Raw genomic sequence first — 24,172 nt, 5'->3', positions numbered from 1 at the left:
TAATATAGAAGACATATCTGGCAGCCTGAAGACATAACTTATGTCTAAGAATATAGCTGATAACGAGAAAACAGAGTATTGAACTAACTTGAGATGCAAAATGTCCCCATAGTTTTTATCAATCATAACACTGTTTAAATATCCCCATAGTCCAAGGTCTATTAATTATTAGCCTGTTAAAAAAATAGCATAATGAGGGCTGGAGAGATGGCTTAATGGTTAAGCGCTCGCCTGTGAAGCCTAAGGACCCCGGTTCGAGGCTCGGTTCCCCAGGTCCCACGTTAGCCAGATGCACAAGGGGGCGCACGCGTCTGGAGTTCGTTTGCAGAGGCTGGAAGCCCTGGCATGCCCATTCCCTCTCTCTCTCTATCTGTCTTTCTCTCTGTGTCTGTTGCTCTCAAATAAATAAAAATTAAAAAAAAAATAGCATAATGACACAGAGTAAATATTCACACTGCAAAAGATGACATTGAGCATAGCAAGGAAAGATTGAACCAGATTTTAAACAAGACCAGGTGTGTTGGCGCACACCTTTAATCCCAGCACTTGGAAGCAGAGATAGGAGGATCACCATGAGTTCAAGGCCACCTGGAGACTACATAGTGAATTCCAAGTCAGCCTGGACTACAGTGAAACCCTACCTCAAATAACAAAACAAACAAATAAAAATCAACTTTCATAGCTTCAAGTCTCTAACCAGTAACATAGTCTTTAGTTCCAATCTGCCCCTCCAGCTGGGCTGCTCACAACCTGGGGAAAACTCCATCCAGGGCAGGGAGCTCTCCCTTGGCAGCCATATCATAGGCCTGGCTGGGGTTTTCACTTCAACCTGTGGTTCATCCTCATGGATACATTGTGCCACCATGCAGGTATTCCCACAAGCTTGCCTAAAATCATCCAGCAGCCATTTAAAAAAAAAAAAAGTTATAAATCCAATGATCCTCTTTCCTGCATTTGTTATATTGTCACACTACCAAATAGGCTACAAATTTGTTAATCAAAGGGAATAAAGCCAACTTTGAAGAGCAAGACACTCCTTCAGCATGCATATCCCCTATGTTTTTAAAAAATATATTTTATTTACTTATTCATTTGAGAGAGAGTGAGAGAAAGAAAGAATGAGTGCCACTGAAGCTTCAGATTCAAGCACTGCCTTGTGCATCTACCTTTTGTGGGTACTGAGGAATTAAACTCAGATGCTTAGGCTTTGAAGACAAGCTCCTTAACCTCTGAGCCATCTCTCCAGCCCCAAGCCCTCTACTTTTAAAAGACTCCACATTCTTTCTCAATGTAGAACAACTGATCCAACCTCAATGGTGGCAATCTCTCAAACAATTGCAGCTGAATGGGCGCTATCTCCAACCTGAAACTTTCATTTCTTTCTGTACTATATATAGCCTTCTGCTCACACCAGTCCATTTCTATACAATGCAACTCTGTACACTTGTACATGACATAGGCAAAGCACAGTTAGCCTCTCACACAAGCTTCCTCTAGCCTTATCTACCCTTCATAAGAAAATCCTCGCAGTACACAGTTCTTTCTGAATTCAGGTTTTTCAACTCTGCCTTTATCACAGCATTACAAAGCATCTCTTAGGCCAAGATTTCAAATTCTTTCACATTCCTCCCTCAAATCAGATCCCAAAGTAAAAAGGCACACAGTCAGGTTTCTAACAGCAATATCCCCACTTCTCAAAATTGATTTTGTGTTTCAGTCACATTGTTGCTGGCACAAAACACCCAACTAAAAGCAGTTTGTGGGAAAAAGGATTTTATTTTGGTTTACAGACACAAGGGGCAACTCCATGATGGCAGGGAAAATAATGGTATGACCAGAAGCTGGACATCACCTCTGCCACAGCACACAACAGCCTAGTGCCGGTGAGGAGAACGTGGCTATAACATTCATAAACCCATCTCCAACAACACACTTTTTTCCAGCAATGCTCCAGTTCCCAAATTTCTATTAACTATTAACTATCATGCATTCAGAACACAAATTTATGGGGAACACTTAATTCAAACCAGAAGTACCTTAAGTCTGAATACAAAAGAAGTGGACTGGTTATTTTCTCAGGATTACTGTGCCTCTTATGATTGGTTGCTATGAATCTCCTGGGGATTTTGTTTGTTTGTTTTTGAAAACTAAGCCAGGCATGGTGGTACATGCCTTTAATCACAGCACTCAGAAGGATTGCTGTGAGTTCGAGGCCACTCTGAGACTACCTAGTGAATTCCAGGTCAGCCTGGACTAGAGTGAAACCCTGCCTCAAAAAACAGAAAACAAAACAAATTAAAAAAAAAAAAAAACTGTTTCATTTCTAAGTTCTATTTGAGGAACTGAATTTTGAAGGAAAAAAAAATTTATTTACATATACATATATATGTATATAGGTGTGCCTGTGTTGCTTTTATGGGTGACAGCAGATTAAACCCAGGCCTGTGGGCTTTGCAAGCAAGTGCCTTTAACTACTGAACAATCATTTCTCCAGCAACAAGTTCTAATTGATGACATGGAACCTAGTGCAGGTGGCTTCATTCTGGTATGGCTTGGTCTATTGGGACCTTATGCAGGAGTTCAGTTCCAAACAATAGCTTTCTATACATTTTACTTAATACTGAGTGGCTTATAAGCAGCAACAAATATGTTTTTCATAGTTCTTTAGGTAGGGAATCCATGATCAATGGATTATTATTTTTTTTATTTGATTTGATTTGTATTATTTTTATTATTAATTCACAGATGGTACCTTTTCTTACGTGTCCTTACATTATGGAATTGGTCAGGTAGGTCTCTGAGAGCTCTTTCAAAAGGTATTAACCCAAATTATAGCTCTAACCTCACAATCTGTATCATCTACTAAAGTTGCTACCTCATAATACCATCACATCAGGGGCTGGGATTTCAACATAAAAACTGGGAGGATGTGGTAGTTTGAATAGATGGCCCCCAATTTACTCAGTGTTTTATTAGTTTGTAGTTTACATCTGCAGCCACCTTGCTGGAGGCAGTGTCACTAGGTGGATCTTAGAGTCCAGCCCTAAGGTGTGGTGGTGGGTTTGAGATTTCAATCTAAAGATAAAGTGTACCTCGCTGGAGTTCCTAAAGTATGTTGTGCTGTGCTGTGCTGTGTGGCTTTTGGCTTTCAGCTTTTGGGTTTGTGGCTTCTCTCTCTCTGCCTGGTCCTGTTAAGAAGGGGCCTGAAGGGACCAAACTGATGCTGTAACAGGCTACAGTAATGTGCCACCCTATCTAGGTCTAAGTTCCAGTTTCCTAGAGAGGCAGGCAAGACTTCCGGGAAAAAACCACAAACAAAGGGCTGTTAATCAACAGTGACCCTGACATGTGGCTGGGAAAGATAGCCACCCAGGAGCCTGAGTCAGTTCCTGGAGACATGACCAAACATGTCCCTTTTGTGCCATTTGCACCAACCATCAGCATCATTTTGGTTTCTTTTTCACTTCCTGGGAAATTTGTTTCTGTGTCTGTGTGTATCTTGTTCATCTTTTTTACTTTCTTGAGAGACATCACAGGACAGACAGCAAGTTCCACCCCACTGGACCTAGTCCAGTCACACTTCAAGGATTTCTGACATCTAACAAACAATCTGGGTTCAACAGTACAGTTGGGAAAACTAACCATCGTTTGCAGGAATGAATGGTTGACTTTGAATGTGGGTTGGCCAGAGAGAGGCACCTTCCACCTCCCCACCATTTGCAAAGTTAAAGGTATTGTGTATGGGAATACTAGGCATCCTGACGAGGTCCCATACATCACGGTCTGGCAATATCTAGTGGAAACCTTCCCTCCTTGGTTGAGCACCTTTTTACCACCAGCTCCAGAAATCTTGTCAGTCAAGAAGTCAGGACCACTGAAGGACCACAATCTGGTGGTCCTGCCCCCTTCTGTCCCTGAGGAGGACCTCTGCCTGCCTCCCTATGTACCTGTCCCTGCACCAGAATCCATACCGCAAATAGTAGCTGCCAATTTGGGCCCAGGGGAAGAAGGAGGAAATATGACAAGTCCTCCTCATACATGGGCCCAGATCATGGGACAGGTAGACTCCACAACAATTGCACTACCTATATGGGCAACTCCCTCCCCCGCCCCCCAATCAGCATGACCAACAGTTTGTGGCTCATATCCCTTTTTCTACCAGTGACTTATATAATTGTAAGATCCAGAATCCAAAGTTTTCTGACAAGCCCTCAGCTCTCCTAGACTTGTTAGATTCCATAATTATAACCTATCAGCCCACCTGGGATGATTGTCAGCAGCTCTTACAGGTTCTTTTTACTACAGAAGAAAGGGAGTGAATTCTAGGCACTGCCCACAAGCTGCTTCCTGGACCTAACAGTCAGCCCACAACTGTGCAGGCTGACAAGGATGCAGCCTTTCCCTTAACCCACCCTGGTTGGGATCTCCACGACCCTGTAGGTAAGGAGAGACTGAGAGTCTACAGCCAGATTCTGATGGGGGGTCTCCAAGAGGCTGCAATGAAGCCCACAAATTTATCTAAGGTAGAACAGGTTATACAGGTAAGGAGGAAAGCCTAGGGGCCTCTTTAGAGAGACTACTAGAAGCATACCAGACCTATATACCCCTGGGCCTGGACACAAGAGAAAACCAGTCTGCTGTGAACATGGCTTTTGTCAATCAGGCGGCACCAGACATCCACAGAAAACTCCAATGACTGGACTGTTTTGCGGATAAGTAGATGTCAGAACTTGTGTCAATAGCAGAAAAAGTTTATAATAATAGAGAGAATCCAGAAGATAAACAGACTAGAGGATTAGCCAAAATATTACTGGCCACCATGGGAAAATCTGACCCAAGGGAATTAAAAACCATGGCTTATGGGAGAGATAGGAACAAACCAGTCCCACAATTGAAAAGGGAAGGACAATCCTGACCCTGTCTCCAAAAGGATCAGTGTGTTTATTGCCAAGAGATGGGACACTGGAAAAATGAATGTCCAAAAAGACAAAAATCCTAAAATCTTGGAAATAGGAGAACTCAGTGATTGAGGGCATCATAGCTCACATCCCCTCCATGAGGTCTCAGGAATGCACTCTAATTCAACCCCTACCCCATATTCATCTTCACCCTCTGCTTTTAACCTGGATGCCATAAATGACCAGGCCCCAACAGCTTCTATGGCTCCTCCAACTCCCTCAGCCTCTCCTGACCCCCCCTGCCTGGTAACAAGGTTTGGTTTGGATCTCTGGAGTTGTAAATAGAATAGAAATTTTAAATGGGAATGCATAGCTCCTGAATGAATGAATAAATGGATGTGTGAAGAGGAAATGATTGTCTACAGTCTATGAAAAGTACACTTAATATGAATGTGTGTATGAATATGTATGTGGCTCACATCCCTAAGGCTTCAGAATGAATTTTGTCATGAGCAGTGCCATTTCATTGTGGGGGATGTTCTCCACCAAGTCCACTATACTAGATGGCATGGCCAACTTTTGGCGTTGAGTGTTCCCTAGAAGAAACACTAAAAGTAATTAACATCATAGACAAGAAAAAAATGTAAGATTCCCCTACTCTTAAAGAGTTGTAAAATGGCAGGGTCAGAAAGTTGCCTTGTATCCCTGAGGGAAGTCCAAAACTCCCTGGAATTTAGGAAGAAAAACAATGGCTCTTTCTAGCTTCCCTGCCTTGCAGAGCCAGGGGGCTGTAAGCAAGGGAACCTCAGGATCCTGGCCCCAGCATGATGATGGGTGAATGCCAAGTCACTATAAACAGATGGGAACTTTTCATAAGAAATTTGTAACTATTTTTATGTTTATCTTTCAACACTTCTGTGGAACTGATAACAGGCAATAGCCTCAATATTTATGTTTAAATTCAGAAGTACTTAATGCTGAGTTTGTAAGAAAATTTCTCTTGGGCTGGGGAGATGGCTTAGCGGTTAAGCGCTTGCCTGTGAAGCCTAAGGACCCCGGTTCGAGGCTCAGTTCCCCAGGTCCCACGTTAGCCAGATGCACAAGGGGGCGCACACGTCTGGAGTTCGTTTGCAGAGGCTGGAAGCCCTGGCGCGCCCATTCTCTCTCTCCCTCTATCTGTCTTTCTCTCTGTGTCTGTCGCTCTCAAATAAATAAATAAAAAAAAATTTAAAAAAAAAAAAAAGAAAATTTCTCTTAATGTTTGAATAGTTTTAAGTGTTTAGGAAAGTTGTAAGTAACAAAGTTCCAAAATCAATAAATAATAAAATCTATATGCTTATTCTGGACAAATAAAATAAGTCAGACTTGTTCTACTCTTTTATAAAAAGGTTATTTAAAAAGACCTTTTGAAGACAAAACAAAAAACAAAAACTTAATATTAAAAGTCTTATGGTAAAGACAATGAGCATTTTTGTTCACAGTTATTGGATGAATTGACTAAAGATGATAAACTGGAGGAAAAAAAAAAACTCTAAATGTTAGATGTTAAATGTTTGATGAAAAAGATTGCTACACAAATTATAAGGTAAAAATATGTTCATGAAGGTATGAGTAAAGTATGTGGATGAAGGTATGAGTAAACTTAAACAAAAGGATAGAAACAAAGTTGATTAAGTCTTAAAGTACTTGATCAGATTACAGACTTGTTGAGATACAAAATGGAAATTAACCTAGGGCTTACACCAGACTAACAAAGTATGGCCCTGGCTAGGAGCAGGTTGCTATGGTATCCAGGTTGTAAACTTAAAACTTTAACTCATTAAATTTTTCAATTCCTCCAACAATCACAATCTTAATTATTTTGTATTTAGCTTCCATAATTATTGAGCAAGTTTGCCAGATTGCCACAGGCAGAATTAGAGTTGATTAAGGTTTGAGTAGTTATAGATTGTGTCATGAAATTTTGTGTGTGATTGATACATGATTTGGAGGAAATTAAAAATATTTCTTTTTGGCTCAGCAGTTAAAAGTGCTGGTTTGCAAAGCCAGATGCACATATTTGAGCATGCATTTGGAAATCATTTGCAGTTGCAAGTGGCCCTGGCATGCCCATTCCCCCTCTTTTTCCATGAGATTTGTCTACTTTTTTTCATTAGATCATTGCAGTTTAGTACAGTTCCTGTATTCTTTGGGTATGTTAGATATAGGTGAATTAATTTCAGAAACTGACTTATAGATTGAGTGGACTTCTTATTTGGCTTTTAAAAGTGATAAATCTCATTAAAATATATAAATATTATATAAAATATCCCAATTCTGATAAGCTTGAAAAACTGCAAAACTTTTCATGTCTTCATATTTAAGCCAAAAAATGTTATTATATAATATAGATTTTGTTGTTTATTTTGAATTCTGCGAGCAGATCATTTGTTCATAGTTTTCTGTCTGTAGCCTCATGTGCCTTAAATATATAAACTTTACTTTTGGTTAATATCAGACTTTTCCAGATATCAGAATATTGTTATTTGGTGTATATAAAGTCTATGATGTTTGGCAATCAATAAGCATGCATTACCATGCCTGGCCAAAACTCTCTAATTTTAAGATAGTTCTCATCTTATTCCTGCTGGTTTTGCTGAATGGTTAGTACCACAGAAACTTTTATTAACATAAAACAATTTTATGTTTTACCCATGACTTAAATTTGATAAAGCTTAAGCAAGCTATCCTAACATATCCCAGGAAGATGAAAGTTATCATTATTGAAATTAAATCACTTAAGCCTAAGTGATTAAACCTAGTTATGACCATTTAATAGAATTAGCATAAATAAGACAGAAACTATTTTTACAGTTACAGTGTCTTTAGGTATGAGTACTTCACCTTTGGAAATTAACCACTTCTATGTGAACCTTTATTTTAAGAATAGTTAAAGCCTTTATGAAAAGAGGAACATAATTTACCTTACTGAGAGAGTCTTAAAGCCAGTTTTATAACCCTTAAGTCATAACAAATTAGCATCAGTGACCTGTTAATGAGTAAGACCTTATCATAAGACTCAGTTTCTCCATTGATTAAAACCTTGGCATCAGGTAAACATTAGATTTAATCCAATTAAATGTTTTAATGAAGGGGTCCTTTCCCTGATATATATATTAGGTAAGTCTGATGCTTATTTTATGTAAGGAGTTTGTAACCTGGTCAAATACCTTGACTCAGTTAACCTATTTAACATTTTGTCTAGTGAGAAATTTTATCTAACAGATGTGACTTTAGGTGTTTAAAAGAGAAGAACTAAAGAGAACTACAGTTTTATGTTGTACTTTATTTTTTTTTTGTTAGAGACAATTGGCCATTTTGTCTCTAGTCAGAGTCTGGGGGACACATGGCTTAAACTTATATGGGGTCTGAGATAAAGGGGGTTTTATCCATTTTTTTAGAGTCCAGCTTTCCATGAATTTAAGTAGCATACGTTGGAAAGCAAGAGCAAAATGAAATTACAGAGCAGAGAGATAAGCATCTTGACATTTCTTATCCTATTCTGAAATTGTTTGTTTTTACATAGCAAAATTATCCATCTGCAAAACACAAGATGATAGGCTTTTGTCTATGTTTAATCTGGTTAAACCTCCAATTACATCTGTACTTACGACTTTGTGACCCACCTAGCATAGGCATCACCTGTGTCCAATGTAAAATGAATCTAGATTAAGACTATGTCCCTATATAAAACTTTTAGAGTATCCTTAAGAGTCTGTAAACAGTTGAAAATCTCTGACTTTAGTCATGGCATTTAGGTTTAGCCTGGAAATTCTTTCCTACATACGCACATCAGTCCATTACAAATTTAACCTTGATTAAACTCTCTGGGCCTGGGCAGCAGGATGCAGCCAGCCCTTATGCCAATAGCTCAGTTCCAACAAGGTCCTCTGCAGTCTTTCCTTTTCCTTAGAATGCTCATAAGCCAAGCCTTGAAGTTCAATGTTGTCTGCACTTAGCAATCTCAGATTCTCATCAGAATAGTCCATAAAATTTGGTTTACCACTCCAGAAGACACCTTCAGTTGCAAGCACCAAGTCCATGCCTATTTCTCCAAAACAAAGGTTCCAAAAGATTAACATCCACATGGTAAGGTTCATCTCAGTCCACTCCTTGGTACCAAGTTCTGTATCAGATAGCTTCAGATTTACTGAGATGAACTTCCAGACTAGGTAGAGTTATAGTGGAAGGGATATTTACTGAAGCTTACAGATCCAGGGAAAGTTCCATAATGGCAGAAGAAGCTGAACTGCCTTTACAGGACCAAGCACAGAGAGAGTGAGAGAGAGAGAGAAAGAGAGAGAGAGAGAGAGACAGGCACAAGCCTAAAGGTCAAAAGCCACACAGTGTGTCCACTAGGGACATATGACCCATTCAGAAATACAAAAGCTGCAGATGTAGCTTGCTGGGACCAAAAGTGAAAGGAAAGAGAATGAAGAGATGTTGACAAGCAAGTACAGGTTATAGAAGGAAAGTTTAGGACATTAAATATGAAGACTGCCTCATAACTTATGAGGGTACACTCACCTGCACATGTACACCGATTGACCTCAATGAATGCCTCTTATGGGGCAGTAGTCTGCTGAGTTCCCAGAGCCCCACATTGGGTGCTAAATGCTAAATGCTGGGCTCCTCCCCGCCAGGTAGTGCTGAGGAGGGACCAGGCCTGCTGGTTCCTCCCAAGGGGTTGAGGAAGAAGGGTTGAACGTCGGACAACTCAGAACCTCTCCTAGTCACCAGAGAAAAACCACACTGAGTCGGGAGTCTTGTTGAAGCAGGAACTCACTTTATTGTTACAACAGTTGCCTATATAATGTTGGGAACAAAGTTGGGGATTCCAGGATGGGGGGAAAGGTAAGGGCCAATAGCAAACTGTGATTATTGAAATGATAATTCCAACTCCTGTTGGGAAGTAGCAGGTAAGAAGCCATTGGGCATCTTGCTGAGTCCTAGCTGGCCAGAGACAGGTCACCAAACTTTAGCTAGGCTCAGGAAGTTCCACTAGGCCTCATGCCCAGGCCTCTCAAGGCCCAACACTTAAGTTTTTAATCTAAGTCTTATAAATGTGACTTATTGTGATTTTGTTCTTAGAAAAACTGAGGAAGCTCCCCATGTCTTAAAGAAATCCACTGTATACAAACAATGTTAATATAGTTTGCCTAACCTTCATGTAACAGTCATAAATATTTCTTTAGTTAAACCTTTAAATTGTTCAATAGTAAAAGGTAACTACTTAAGAAATTACTTTGTGGGCTGGAGAGATGGCTTAGTGGTTAAGCGCTTGCCTGTGGAGCCTAAGGACCCTGGTTCGAGGCTCGGTTCCCCAAGTCCCATGTTAGCCAGATGCACAAGGGGACGCATGTGTCTGGAGTTCGTTTGCAGAGGCTGGAAGCCCTGGTGCGCCCATTCTCTCTCTCTCCCTCTATCTGTCTTTCTCTCTGTGTCTGTTGCTCTCAAATAAATAAATAAATAAAAATTTAAAAAAAAAGAAATTACTTTGTGTCTGTAATATTGCCTCTAATGTATGTTAAATTGGGCTTGCTTAACTCAACAATGACCTATTTTATTTTTGAGCTATGTATAATCAGTCTCAGTCAAGGTTTCATGCCTTAGAATAATAATCTTAAATTGTGTTCTGCTTCCAGTTTGGGGTAATTGATGCTTACATTGGTATACAGATAGCCAAAGTTGTTTTCAAACACAGATGCCAAGTTTTTATACTGCCTTGTCTTTTTCCTGGCATACAATTTCTAGATTAAATCAATTGACTTAAAATTGTTAATAAAATAATTGGAAAAACATTGTTTTATGGCTACTAAAATGTTCTGCCTATACTTATGACTGACAGCTACTTAAAAGATAGAATGTATATGCTTTCTATGTTCCAGATATAGCTTACACTGTCACCTGACAACCAATTTTAAATATTAATCAGAATGACTTCAAACTATTGTATCATTCTCTAACAAGATCTGGTTTTCTAACCAGATATGTTCTGCACTCTTTTCACTAATCTATTTTGGTAATCAGATACATAGAGTCTCTCTGAGTGATTAATAACCATATGTAAACACCAAGATCAATTGGAAACACTGGAGTTAAAAGGATAACCAATATTTTGGTTCCTGTTGGTTCCTGCTCCAAGGTCAAAAGGCCACAGGAGATGATGGGACACTTGCTAACTTCTAGCCTCTGGTAAGTTAACTGTCTTTTTTATCACAGGATATGTAGACCCAGAAATGAATTACAAGCCAGTGTATCTGCAACAGGAGAGTCACATTAGAGGAAAAACAGTTCTCCAGGCTTCCCAAAAGAAGGAGGGCCACTTGGTCAAGAGGGCCTTGACTTATCCTAGACTTATCCTAGCAGATGACAATGCTGAGAGTCAAAGAACTCCTCACAGGTCCCTAAAAGTCTCTCCTACTGACCTCCAAAATGTAGAGTTAATTCTGGAAGCCTATATGGTCTTAATTATCCAGTAAGAAAAATATAACTACAAAATATAACTGCAATATAAACAAAGATTCAGACTAATTGGCTCCCTGTCTTATGCTAGCTTACAATACTAAACTCTAATATTAATTTATGTTTTCTGCCTCTGCCTGTCTTTGATTACTTCTGAACTTCACCTACCCTGATTCCAGCTCCTCCCACTTGCCTTAGCTAGAATCAGAACTATTCCTTGGTCCTCCTCCTTCCTTAGCCCTTACCCTACTTCAGGGATAAATATACCACCACCCCAATGGGCACTCTCAAACTTAGAATCTCTCATGTTCCTACTCTTCCCCTCATCCCAAAATGCTTCTCTTGAATATACTGATGTCCTCTGCCTCCTCTGTCTTGCCCCAAGCCCTCTATCCCTTGCCTCTGAGTGCTCATCCTCCCCTTGCACCTGGCATTTTGATGACACAACTGTTGAGAAGGGTAAGCTCCTTAATTCTTCCTTCTGTCCTCTCAGAGGGTGTGAAGAGCCCATCTCCCTCACCTTCTCTATAACAGATGTCACCAGCGACTGACCCAAAGCCAGCTCAATACAGGGATGACATGAGAGAAGTCTGTGCCTCACTCAAGACTAAGTCATAACATCATGCTACACTGGCACTGACAGAGAGTACTCACCATCATTCTCACCACTCTGCCACTTCTAGCCACCATTAAACAGCCTCCTCATCACCTGCCCTGAAGGGAGACATATTGACTGCATTATCCAGCCTCTCCCATAAGAACTCACTGCCCCTACTATCAGCATGAGGAAATTAACCTTCGTGTCTTATTATTAACAAAAGGTAGGGACTTCCGGTTAAGATGGCAGCATAGGAACCATGCCAAAGCAGCCTGGGGGAGAAAAAGTCCCCCTCCCCCACAAAAAAACCAGCAAAATACACTCTTCTACTAAAAAGTGAGGTGTATAAGAAATTATCAATGGCAGCAGAGAAGTAGGAGAGATCCAGAGCATCCAGAGCCCACATAGGCAGGCAGAAGTGGCTCCAGCAGTGGCAGCACTAAGTCTGTGGGACCACAGTTGCAAGACTCAGCTTGAGCCACAGAAGAGGCCACTCACACCAGAGCTCTTCACAAACTCAAGGAATGTGAAGGGAGAAGGGCAGTGAACAACAGAGGAGCAGATCAAGAGGTAGAGGATCATGTGGACCAGTGGGAGAACTAGTACCACCATCCACAGCCTCCCCTCCCCCACTGCCAGCGCCAGCACCAGCAAGTACCAGAGACCAGGGGAAGGGAGATCACAGCATCTAGCACCAGTGACCAGAGGAGTGATCTAACCACCCAGCCAGCCTACTGAACCCACAGTGCACCAAAGAGGGACCCAAGCAGGAGCACAGCATAACTGAGACCAAAATCATCCCAAAAGGTAATTGGGATTACACCAGGTCAGTACCTGCCAAATAAACCTGGCATAGGCCTGAACCAGAAGTGCTAATTGCACCTTCCATATTATGATAAATTATATGTTAAATCTGATGAATGGTCAGATTTGCCATTCTTAAATAAGCTATATTTTGGGCTTATTTGTTGCTTCTTGATTTATAGTGGCTTTGCTTCCTCTTCTGTTGTACATTAGGAAAGGGTCTCACTTGGTCACAAGCTGGCTTGGAATTCTCAACAGACCAAGAAGGCTGGAATGTTAGGTCAGGATGGGCTCCCAAAATGGGGTCACCAAGGACAGCAGAATGGTGACAGAGATATAAGGAGGTAGATTATCCACATTCCTCAAGAAACTGCGCACCTTCCTTGCCTAACAATGCTCTCAGGTCATCGTTTCCTGTCCCCTTATCTTGTAAATTGCTGGTGTTTCACATCCTGACTATCTTAGATCTCCCCAACAGAACCTTTTTTATTCAACTTTTCCCTTCCTCACCTTCCCCCTACTGAACAATCTCTATAAAGCCCATTATCTGAAGACTCAGGTTGGCTGTGCTCTGCTCTTGACAGTCAGTACTGGCAGCTCATGCTTTTCCTGAATAAAGCTTCCATCCTTGTCTCAGAGTGGTTTGCATGGTCTTGGTCACTCCCAAGCCTTACAATCTCTACAATATGGTCTATGTATCATGACACTTTCTTTAGTGTACCATCTTCACCTGTCAGCAGAGTATTCAATGTACAAAACAAAAAAGTTTTTAAATTAGAATGTTGGCACTTTCTAATTTGTAGGGATTCTGTTTTCTTCTTTAAAACTTCTTTGTATCCCATAATGCTTAGCACATTTCCAATACTGCATTTATCTACTAAATGATAAAGAGGAAGATAGGAAGAGGGAAGGAAAGAAGATAGCGAGGAAAAGAAAGACTGGACAGAAGAGTGAGCAAGATTTTTTCTCACTGGTTTATTCCAGAGTAAGAAAACAATAAATTACCAAACTTACTTTAAAACATATAAACAATTTCTGGGCTGGAGAGATTGTTTAGTGGTTAAGGTATTTGCCTGAAAAGCCAAAGGACCCAGTTTCGATTCCACAGGGCCAAATTAAGTCAGATGCAAAAGGTGATGTATGCATCTGGAGTTCATTTTCAGGGACTGGAGGTCCCTCTTTCTCTTTCTCTTTCAAATAAAAATATAAATAAAATATTTTTAAAGACATATAAACTATTTCATAGCAAGAAAAGGTTATAACTTTTGCTTTTCTACTTTCTGAAGCTTCAGTTTTTAATGAATTTAAGTTCATGCACTAAATGGTGTAAAAAAATCAAAAATATAAGCAAAGAGCTGAAAAATATATGCAGAAGACTTGTTTGAACACTGATCCCCTTTCAAGCCCTTCTGCAAAAGTAGTAGTAATGTGGGAGAAAATATTTAACCCATTGCTCTGTTTTTAATTAGCTAACAAGTGGGTTTCTGTAGCATTTATTCATACCCTCTTTAGTTTTGTGTAACCTTCCCCTGCTGCCCCCTCTTTTCTCCTGTCTCTCCCTAATCCTGATGCTATCTACAATTTATCAACAAATCAAACTACTCCAAGTTTAGATCTACATATGAAAGAGAACATATGGCAGTTCTTTCTGAGCTGTGTTATCTCACTTAATATTCTTCCCACATCCATCCATTTTTCTGCAAATTTCATAATTTTGTTTCTCTTTACAGCTTTGTAAAGATCCATTGTATATATGAACCATATCTTCATTGTCCATTACTCATCAGTTGATGTGCATCTGAACTGTTTCTATTTTCTAGCTATTGTGAATACAGCAGCAACAAACATTGCCAAGCAAGTATGTCTACAGTAAATTCTAGTCTTTGTGTATGTGACTAAGAGAGTAATATAGCTGGTCATATGGTAGATCTATTTTTAGTGTTTTTGTTTGTTTGTTTATTTTTAGAGGCAGACTCTTGCTCTAGCCCAGGCTGATCTGGAATTCACTACGTAGTTTCAGGCTGGCCTCAAATTCATAGCAATCCTCCTACCTTTGCCTCCTGAGTGCTGGGACTAAATGCCACTCTGGTGGTTTGATTCAGGTATCCCATAAGCTTAGATGTTCTGAATGCTGTGTTCCAAGGTAATAGAAATTTGGGAAATACCACCTCCTGCAGGCAATGTAGTATTGGGAGTGGACTTATGGGTATTATAGCTAGTTTCCCCTTACCAGTGTTTGGCACACTCTCCTGTTGCTGTTGTTCATTTGATGCTCGTGAGGAGGTGATGTGCATCCTCTGCTCATGCCATTGTTTTCTCCTGCCATCATGGAGCTTCCCCTCCAATCTAAAGCCAAAATAAATGTTTTCCAACAAGCTGCTCTTGGTCAGGTGATTTCTACAAGCAACGAGGACCTGACAGCAACAGTAAAGTTGGTACCAAGGAGTGGTGTCATTTGCTGCTAGACACCAGACTGTGTGGCTTTGATCTTTTGGAGCTGATTTTCAAGAGGAATGTGAAGGATTTGAAACCTTGGCCTAAGAGATGCCTTGTAGTGCTGTAAGTACACCTGGGTGGACTGTTATGGTCAAAATTGAAAGACCTGAATGCAATGAACTAAGGACTGTGAGGTTTAGCTTATGAGGGTGAGAAAGAGCTTTACCTACACTGGGCTAGAAGCAGTTTGTGTGAGCAACTTGCTGTTATGACCATATCCTTGGAATTTGTACAGGGTTGCATTATATATAAATGGACTGGTATGAGCAGAGGGATATAGAACAGAAAAAAAATGAAACTTTTGGGTGGAAACTTCTGCCTGTTCAGCACAATTATGTGAGATTATAACCATTGAGATTGGGCCAGCTGACCTGCATTAGGACAACAGAAAGAATGCAGACTTTTTGAGGGGTCTGAATGCTAAAGGAGGGTCCTGTTCTTCAAAGTCTGCTTTATTCCTCCCTGCATTGACAAACTGGCACCCCACCTTGTATTATGGAGTATAAGACATGCAGGAAAGAGGAGTCATTGAATTTGCAACATGGTCTTGTGTTTTGGAAATGGCCATGGGCAGTGTGTAGTAGGTTTGCTAGATTACCTGCATGGAGATCCATTGGAGTCATAGGGGTGGATCGTGTATTGCAGTGAAGACCCAGTGGAGATGCCAGGACCATGAGACAGCTACTAAGAAGAGCTGCTGGCCCCAGATGAGTTTTCCAGGACTTTGAGTAGCCTAGCTACAGGGGTAAAATTGGAACTCCAAAAACTTGTTGCTGGTTAGAATTATTGGACTTGGAGATTTGTCACTGGCTAGAGTTACTGGACTTGAAGCTACAAAGATTGATGTTTGTCCTAGTTATTTTAAATCTTGCATTGATTGAATATTTCTTTGCTATACTCAGTGCCATCTTTTGTAGTGTGACTGATTATTCTATGCCATTATGGGTCTTGGGGTTTTTTTTTGTTTTTTTTGTTTTTTTGGTTTTTTTGTATTATGGCTCAGTTAAAAGATGTCAGGACCCTTGGGTTCCGTTAGACTTTGCAGAAGAACAGCTTTGAGAAGATCTAATCATTTCCTGAAGTACTGAAAGCCATGGATGAGGACTTCATATTGCTAAGCCTCAAGTGATCTCCCTGCTGGAACAAGCCCTGGATGATCGGCAGAGAGTTGACCAGAGGCCTGTGCTCAGATCTGGAATCAATGTGTGAAAGCAAGTTACTGTCTTTAAAGAAAGAAGTTTATGAAATAGAATCATTCCAGAGGGAGATACTGGGACTTACAAGGCAAGGCCTTGATTACTCTAGTATTGGAGATGTTCTGGAGTATAAAAGCCACTATTCAAAGCAATCAGGATATCAAGATGAGCATTTAAGCCATGGACAGCCCACTCATGAGTACATGCCTACATTCATTCAACAGACTTTCCTAACCTTACATCAGGTAATTAATAGTGAAGAAAAGCCCTATGAATGTAAGAAATGTAAAAAGACCTTTACTGAGAACTCACAATTTATTTGACATCAGAGAATTCACATTGGTGAAAAGTCTTATGAATGTAAAGAGTGTGGGAAATTCTTCAGCTGTGGTTCAAATGTTACTCAACATCTGAAAATTCATACCTGTGAAAAACCATTTGAATGTAAAGACTATGAGAAGGCCTTCAGGTGTAGCTCCTACCTTTCTCAACATCAAAGAATTCATACAGGTAAGAAACCCTATGAATGTAAGGTATGTGGAAAGGCCTTCAGTTACCATTCAAATCTTATTGACCACCAGCGAATTCACACTGGCGAAAAACCCTATGAATGTAAATTAAAGTATGTGGGAAAGCGTTTACAAAGAGCTCACAGCTTTTTCAACATGTGCGGATTCATACAGGCGAGAAACCCTATGACTGTAAGGAATGTGGCACAGCCTTTACTCAAAGCTCAAAGCTTGTTCAGCATCGAAGAATCCATACTGGTGAGAAACCCTATGAGTGCAAGGAATGTGGGAAAGCTTTTAGTAGTAGCTCAGCACTAACAAATCATCAGAGAATCCACACTGGTGAGAAACCCTATGACTGTAAGGACTGTGGCAAGGCCTTCACTCAGAGCTCACAACTTCATAAACATGAAAGAATTCATGCTGGTGAGAAACCTTTTGAATTTCTTGAGTGTGGGAAGACCTTCACCCAGAACTCGAAACTTTTTCAACATCAGAGAATACACACAGATGAAAAAACATATGAATGTAATAAATGTGGAAAGGCCTTTAATAAATGCTCAAACCTTAACTGACATCTGAGAATTCACAGTGGTGAAAAGCCCTATAACTAAAAGGAATGTGAAAAGCCTTTTAGTAATGCCTCAGACCTTGTTTGTCATCAGGGAATACATACTAATGACTAACATTCATGTTCCTTAGTTACTTTTGTTCACTTTATTTTACATTTTTTAGCTCAAAGGTATCTTGCTGTAGGTTAGGATTGCAGAGTCTAAGTTGGCATCCATGCCACAGTTTTATACTGATGCTATTTCTTTCCCCATCGTTTGAGGAAATATTACATTGTCTTTTATATTGGCTTGTGTCTTAGCAGTCTTAGCACTCTTGTTTTCTGGACTATATGTTTGGTGCTTGCACTAGTATCACAGTGTTTAAATTGTGTGTCCTTGACAGTTTCAAATTCCTTACAGAATTGTAATTGTGTATTTGAGGTCAGTGTTGGTCTTTTTGTTTCATTTCAGAAGGCTATTGTTATTCAAAAAAATATCAAAAGCTAAAAAGCCAAAATGTGCTGTGAACATACTAATTATGAATAATGACTGAAATTTGTATAACCAAATTTGCTCAACTTTATTTTTTAAGGAAGTATAATTATGGGATGCATGCTACATCAGTTACCTGATTTTGTCATTCTAAAAACAGCCAAATTGCCTTATTAGCAAGTACAGATTTTTATTATTTTAGTGGCTTATTTAATATATATTTTAAATGGTTGTTATTTCTATTGTCGTTACCTTTAACTTTTTGTAATTATAACAACTGTCTTCATTTATATGACCCTAAATTTATCTTTGGATTTTTTAATGTGAAATCTTTCTGGCTCTTAGGGAATGGCAGTGGTAAATGAAATACCCCAGCAGCTAGGGATAGATGAGAATCTTAAAGCAACCCAAGAAAGAAAGGCATTACATATGCACCCAAAAAAAAATAAATAAATAAAAATAAATAAAAGGAAAGATTTGGCCTAGGAGCTTAGGATGCAGCCTTTGCACACAGAGAAGAGGGACAGAGAGACAAGTGATACCACTGGAAGTGTGACTCGTTCATTGGTGCAAAAAGGCAAGAGAAGTTAAGTTTGCCATTTACTCACCTTCAGTACCTCAGTGGGATCTTCAGAAGGTTACATTTCATCTATCAAATCTGTCTCATGGCTATGAAAAAGTAAGGTAAGCACACAGAGAAGGTGTGGATAAGGCAAAGAAGCAAAAAAAGGTAGCAATGATAGTGTCAAAGTGCCAGAGCATGCATGCTTAAGATTTTAGCCCACATCCAAAGAAGAGAAAGAAAGAGCAGTGGGAGAGAAAAGTTACTCTTTTTGAGTTAGAACTCAGAAATGTGGATAGATACTTTGAGGATCTATGACCTTTGAGGATCTATGAGCATCTGCCTTAAAACAAAACAAAAAACATTTATTGCTGAATTGACCTACCTTTTGTCTTTGTGTGTTATTCTAAAAATTATACTAGAAGGGTCATCACTATTGGTTTATTCTTCTACATATTTTATGTTGGTGGTGTTTTATTCTTATGTATGGACATATACAATCATGTATGCATTGGTTTACTGAGCACTCAGTACATTCATAAATATAAAGAACTTAGATCTATTCCTAATACATTATGGGTTTAATAAAGGCTTTTCTTATTATCATTGGTTAAAAAAAAAGATGTCAGAATATGGGAATGTTTGAACATTGTTAGGATTGATAAAACTATGGGATTTTTAAAGATGGAGTGACTGCTTCACATTTTACATCATGGATGGTTATCAGTCTATGAGGGCCAGGGGCAGAATGTGGTTTTATTCATAAACATGAACATAACATAAACATAGATATTCTGAATGCTAGGTTCCCAGCTGATGGAGATTTGGAAACTAATGTCTCCTGGAAGCAGTGTAGTGCTGGGGGGGGGACTCATGGGCACTATAGCCAGTTTTCCCTTGCCAGTGTTTGGCACACTCTCCTGTTGTCCATCTGATGCTGGCAAGGAGGTGATGTCTACCCTCTGCTCATGCTGTCATTATCCCCTGCCATCATGGACCTTTATCTTGAGCCTGTAAGCCAAAATAAGCCTTTTGTCCCCACAGGCTGCTCTTGGTTGGGTGATGTCTGCCAGCAATGCGACCTGACTGCAACAGCCACCAAGCCTGGCCTAGTTTTTTTTCTTTTTAATATTTATTTATTTAGAAGGGTAGAGAGATGAAATGGGTGCACCAGGGCCTCTAGCCATTGCAAATAAACACCAGATACTACATTGTGCATCTGGCTTTATGTGGGTACTGAGGAATCAAAACTCCTGGATCATTAAGTATTGCAGGCAAGTGCCATAACTGTTGAGCCAGCCATCTCTCCTACCTTTATTTTCAGTTTTTGAGAAAACTCAATACTGGTTTCCATAGTGGCTATACCAGTTTACAGTGAATAGGGGTTCCTCTCTCCCCACAACTTTGCTAGCAATTGTTGTCACGTGATTTTGTTGTTGTTGTTGCTGGGAGTGCTTAAGGTTAGGTCTCACTATAGACCAGGCTGACCTAGAATTTAGCTCTTTAGTCCCAGGCTGCTCTCAAACTCACAGTGATCCTCCAACCTCTGCCTCCAGAGTGCTGGGATTAAAGATCTGTGCCACCACACCCAGCTGTTACTTTTTGATGATAGCCATTCTGACCTGAGTAATAAGGAATCTCAAAGCCATTTTAATTTGCATTTCCCTGATAGCTAAAAATTTTAAAAATTGTTTTTGATGTTTGTTGGCCATTAGTACTTTTCCTTGTTCAATTCCCAGCCCCATTTTTTTTACTGAGTCTATTGATTTTTTGAGTCTTTTTTTTTTTTTTTTTGTATAGTCTGGATATTAAACCTTTGTCAGTTGTATTGCTGGCAAAATTTTTCTCCCATTCTGTATGTTGCCTACTCTTTGATGGTTTGCTTAACTATACAACAGCATACACATCATAAGATCCCATTGGTTGAGTGTCTTATCCCCTGAGCTACTGGGGTCTTGTTCAAAAAGCCTTTCCCTATGTCTATATTGTTGATATTATACAATATATGTCTATATTGTATGTTTATATGTCTATATTCCTTCTTTTTCCTCTGATCTTTTCAGAGTTTCAGGTCTTATATTGAGATCCTTTGTCCATTTAGAGTTGATATTTTTAAATTTTTAAAAATTTATTTGCAAGCTGAGAGAGACAGAGAGAATGGGCATGCCAGGGCCTCCAGCCACTGCAAATGGACTCCAGATGCATGTGCCACTTTGTGCATCTGGCTTTACGTGGGTACTGGGAAATCAAACTTAGGTCATCAGTCTTTACAGGCAAGTGCCTTAACTGCTAAGCCATCTCTCCAGTCCTGGAGTTGACTTTTGTACAGTCTAGATTAATTTTTCCACATGTGGTTATAGTTTCTCCAGCACCATTTGTTGAAAATGCTGTCTCTTCTCCAGTGCATGTTTTTGGCCTGTTTGTCAAAGATCAGGTACCTATAGTTATTTGCACTTAGACTTAGATATCTTCTATTCTGTTCCAATTATCTATCTGACTGCTTTTGTGCCAGTTTCCATGCTATTTTTATTACTGTGGCTTTGTAGTATCTTGAAGTCAGATATGTTGACAAATTGGATATTATTCTGATGGGTCTACTTTTATAAAGTGATGAACTACTTTTCTTTTATAGCTTTTAGTACTTTTTCTTTGTTTTCTGTGTTTAGTGTTTTGACTATAATGTGACATGTGGAATTTCCTTTCTGGTCCAATTTGTTTGGTATCCTGTATGTCTCTGGTACCTAAATGAGTTTCTCTTTTGTAGGTTTGGGATTTTTTCTTCTATAGTTTTTTTTTTTTTTGAAGATATTTCTATGCCCTTGATCTGAAATTCTTCCTCTTCCTACATGCCCATGATATGAACATTTGATCTTTTTAAGGTACCCTACATTTCACTTATGGTCTGGTCATACTTTTAAAAATATTGCTTATTTATAACAGAAAATAAGAATAAGAAAGAATAGGTGCTCCAGGGCCCCCTACCACTGCAAACAAACTATAGATGCATTTGCCACTTTGTGCATCTAGCTTTATGTACTTGGGAATTGAACACAGGAAGTCATGATTTGCAAGCAAGCAGCTTTAACTGCTGAACATCTCTCCAGCCTAGCATATAGTTTTTTAACTTGATATTGATTTTGGCTTTCCAATCTATTTCCTCTGCCTTGTCCTCAGGTTCTGATATCCTATCTTCCATGTGATCTATTCTATTTGTATGGCTCTCCTGGGAACCTTTTTGTTTATTTGTTTTCTGAGGTAGGGTCTCCCTCTAGCCCAGGCTGGCCTGGAGGACATCACTATATAGTCTCAGGCTTCTAACTCATGGTGATTCTCCTACCTCTGCTTCCCCTGAGTGCTGAGATTAAAGGTGTGTGCCACCACACCTGGGAGCCTCTTAATTGGTTTACTTCATTTTTGTACAGTAAGTTTTCTTCTCTTTCTTTGACTTTCTCATTGATTGTGTTGCTGCCTTGGAGTTCATCCAGGCATTTCTTCATGCACTGTTTGAATTCATTGAGTTCTTTCAGTTGATTCTCTTGCATGTCTTTTGTTCATGTCCTGTTTAAGTTTATTGTGTATGGTTATCATAATTTTGTTTGGAATTTTTTATCTGGAGTTTTCTTTAAATAGTTCTCACTGGGGACTTCAATTATGGGACTATGCATTTTTGCTGGAAATACCTTGCCTTTTTTTTCCTGTCATGTGTTTTGTGTTGGGATTGGCCCATCTACAATCACTTTATCTTGCTGAGAGTGTGGCAATGACATGCCCCCTGGGGGGACACAGGGTTGGCTGGGGCCAGGACTGCTCCAGTAATAGACATAATTGTAAAATCACTGGGTCTGGGCCTAGACTATTCCAGGTAGTCTATTTGATTCCAGAGTAGAGGTCTGTGATGACTGGGTTGGTCCTGTTTACTCCAGAAAGACTGCCCATCTAGGTTAGAGTGGGGGTAGGAGCTATTACATGCTCTTTGGGGGCCTTGTCTAGTGGCCTGGTCCTTCTTGCTCTAAAGGGGGGCAATGGCTACAATTTTTTTTTTGTTTTGTTTTATGTTTTTTTTGTTTTTCGAGGTAGGGTCTCACTCTGGTCCAGGCTGACCTGGAATTTACTCTGTCATCTCAGGGTGGCCTTGAACTCATGGCAATCCTCCTACCTCTGCCTCCCGAGTGCTGGGATTAAAGGCGTGCGCCACCACGCCCGGCTATAATGGCTACAATTTGATTTTGGTTGAGTTCAGGGAGGAGGCTATGGCCTGCTCAACTGGGATCTGTGCAAAGCTGCTTAGCATTCCTTAATGCTCCAGGCCTATATTTTTTTAAAAAAAAAGTTTTAGTGGTGCAAGTAAAATCAAATAAGTATTCAAATAAACCTTTTAAATATATTGATTTCTTTAAATTTAGAGTCAGGCAAAGTGCTATTTTAAAAAAACACTATTAGCTTTATCCACAAATGGTGAATTATCAAGTTATCCAAGGTAATTTTGACATTAAATGAAGCTTTTTATGTATTTTATTTTTATTTGTTTATTTGACAGACAGAAAGAGGGAGAGGGAGAGAGAGGGAGAGTGAGTGACAGAGAAAGGAAGTGGGTGCTCTAGGGCCTTCAACCACTGTAAACGAACTCCAGATGCATGTACTACCTTGTGCATCTGGCTTACATGGGTCCTGGGGAATTGAACCTAGGTCCTTTGGCTTTGTAGGCAACAGCTTTAACTGCTAAGCCATCCCTTCAGCCCTAAATGAAGCTTTAAACATAAAAAAAAATTGTATTTAGTTTATCTCTCAGAGCATGTTATACCATGAGCCCTCAAATTTGTAAATTAAATGTTCTGACACAAATGTACAAAATTAAATTGGCAACATTAAAGAAATGTCACACATCTATACTAAGATGCAGTTGTTGTTAAGCAAACTTTGTCTTGACTAGAAATTAAAGAACAATTTTTATTTTGGCTATCAGAAAAGGAAACTAACTGCCCATAAAACTCCCAGATCAATTATATTAACAATATTCTCTGTATCCTACATGAAACTTCCTGGAGCACACAGAAATGCCAGATGGAAAGACCGTGACTCTGGTTTTCTGGCCCCACCTCATCTGCTAGGGAGGAACAGTGTTTGATATTGTCACATATGCTCATGTATCAGGAAAACAATAAGGATTTGTTAGAAGCAAGGTGATTGTACCTCATTGGTAAAATGCTTGGGATGGATCTTTTGATCTTATTCATGGTTTTGTATAATGTTCACATAAATCTCACTGGCCCCCACTGCAGCTGAAACTATTTGTGTGTACTCGATGGCTACGCACTTCCAAAATACACAATTTAATATAAAAAAATGCTATGCCTATTTTACTACCAGTGAAATGGCTCACAAAATTCTGCTCATAGGTTACTACATTGACATTCTTGAAGTATAGAGGACTATAATCATGTGTACAAAATACAGAGTGAAAAAAAAAAAAAGTTCCATTTTGTACCAAGTGCCTTAGAAAAAACTGAAGGAACAGAGGCAGCAAGGGCAAGCCTTCCAGTTGTATAGCTTTGCTCAGAATGT

The 24,172-nt window shown here is 39.6% G+C and overlaps 1 pseudogene; it reads left to right on the top strand.

Annotated features, from left to right (window-relative positions):
- LOC101604948 overlaps window positions 1-17,691 on the top strand; it is a 33,353-nt pseudogene extending 15,662 nt beyond the window's left edge.
- Window positions 17,692-24,172: the final 6,481 nt, after the last annotated feature.

Source organism: Jaculus jaculus, chromosome 10, assembly GCF_020740685.1.
Source record: "Jaculus jaculus isolate mJacJac1 chromosome 10, mJacJac1.mat.Y.cur, whole genome shotgun sequence".
NCBI lineage: Eukaryota > Metazoa > Chordata > Mammalia > Rodentia > Dipodidae > Jaculus > Jaculus jaculus.
This window is presented reverse-complemented; position numbering and strand designations above follow the sequence as displayed.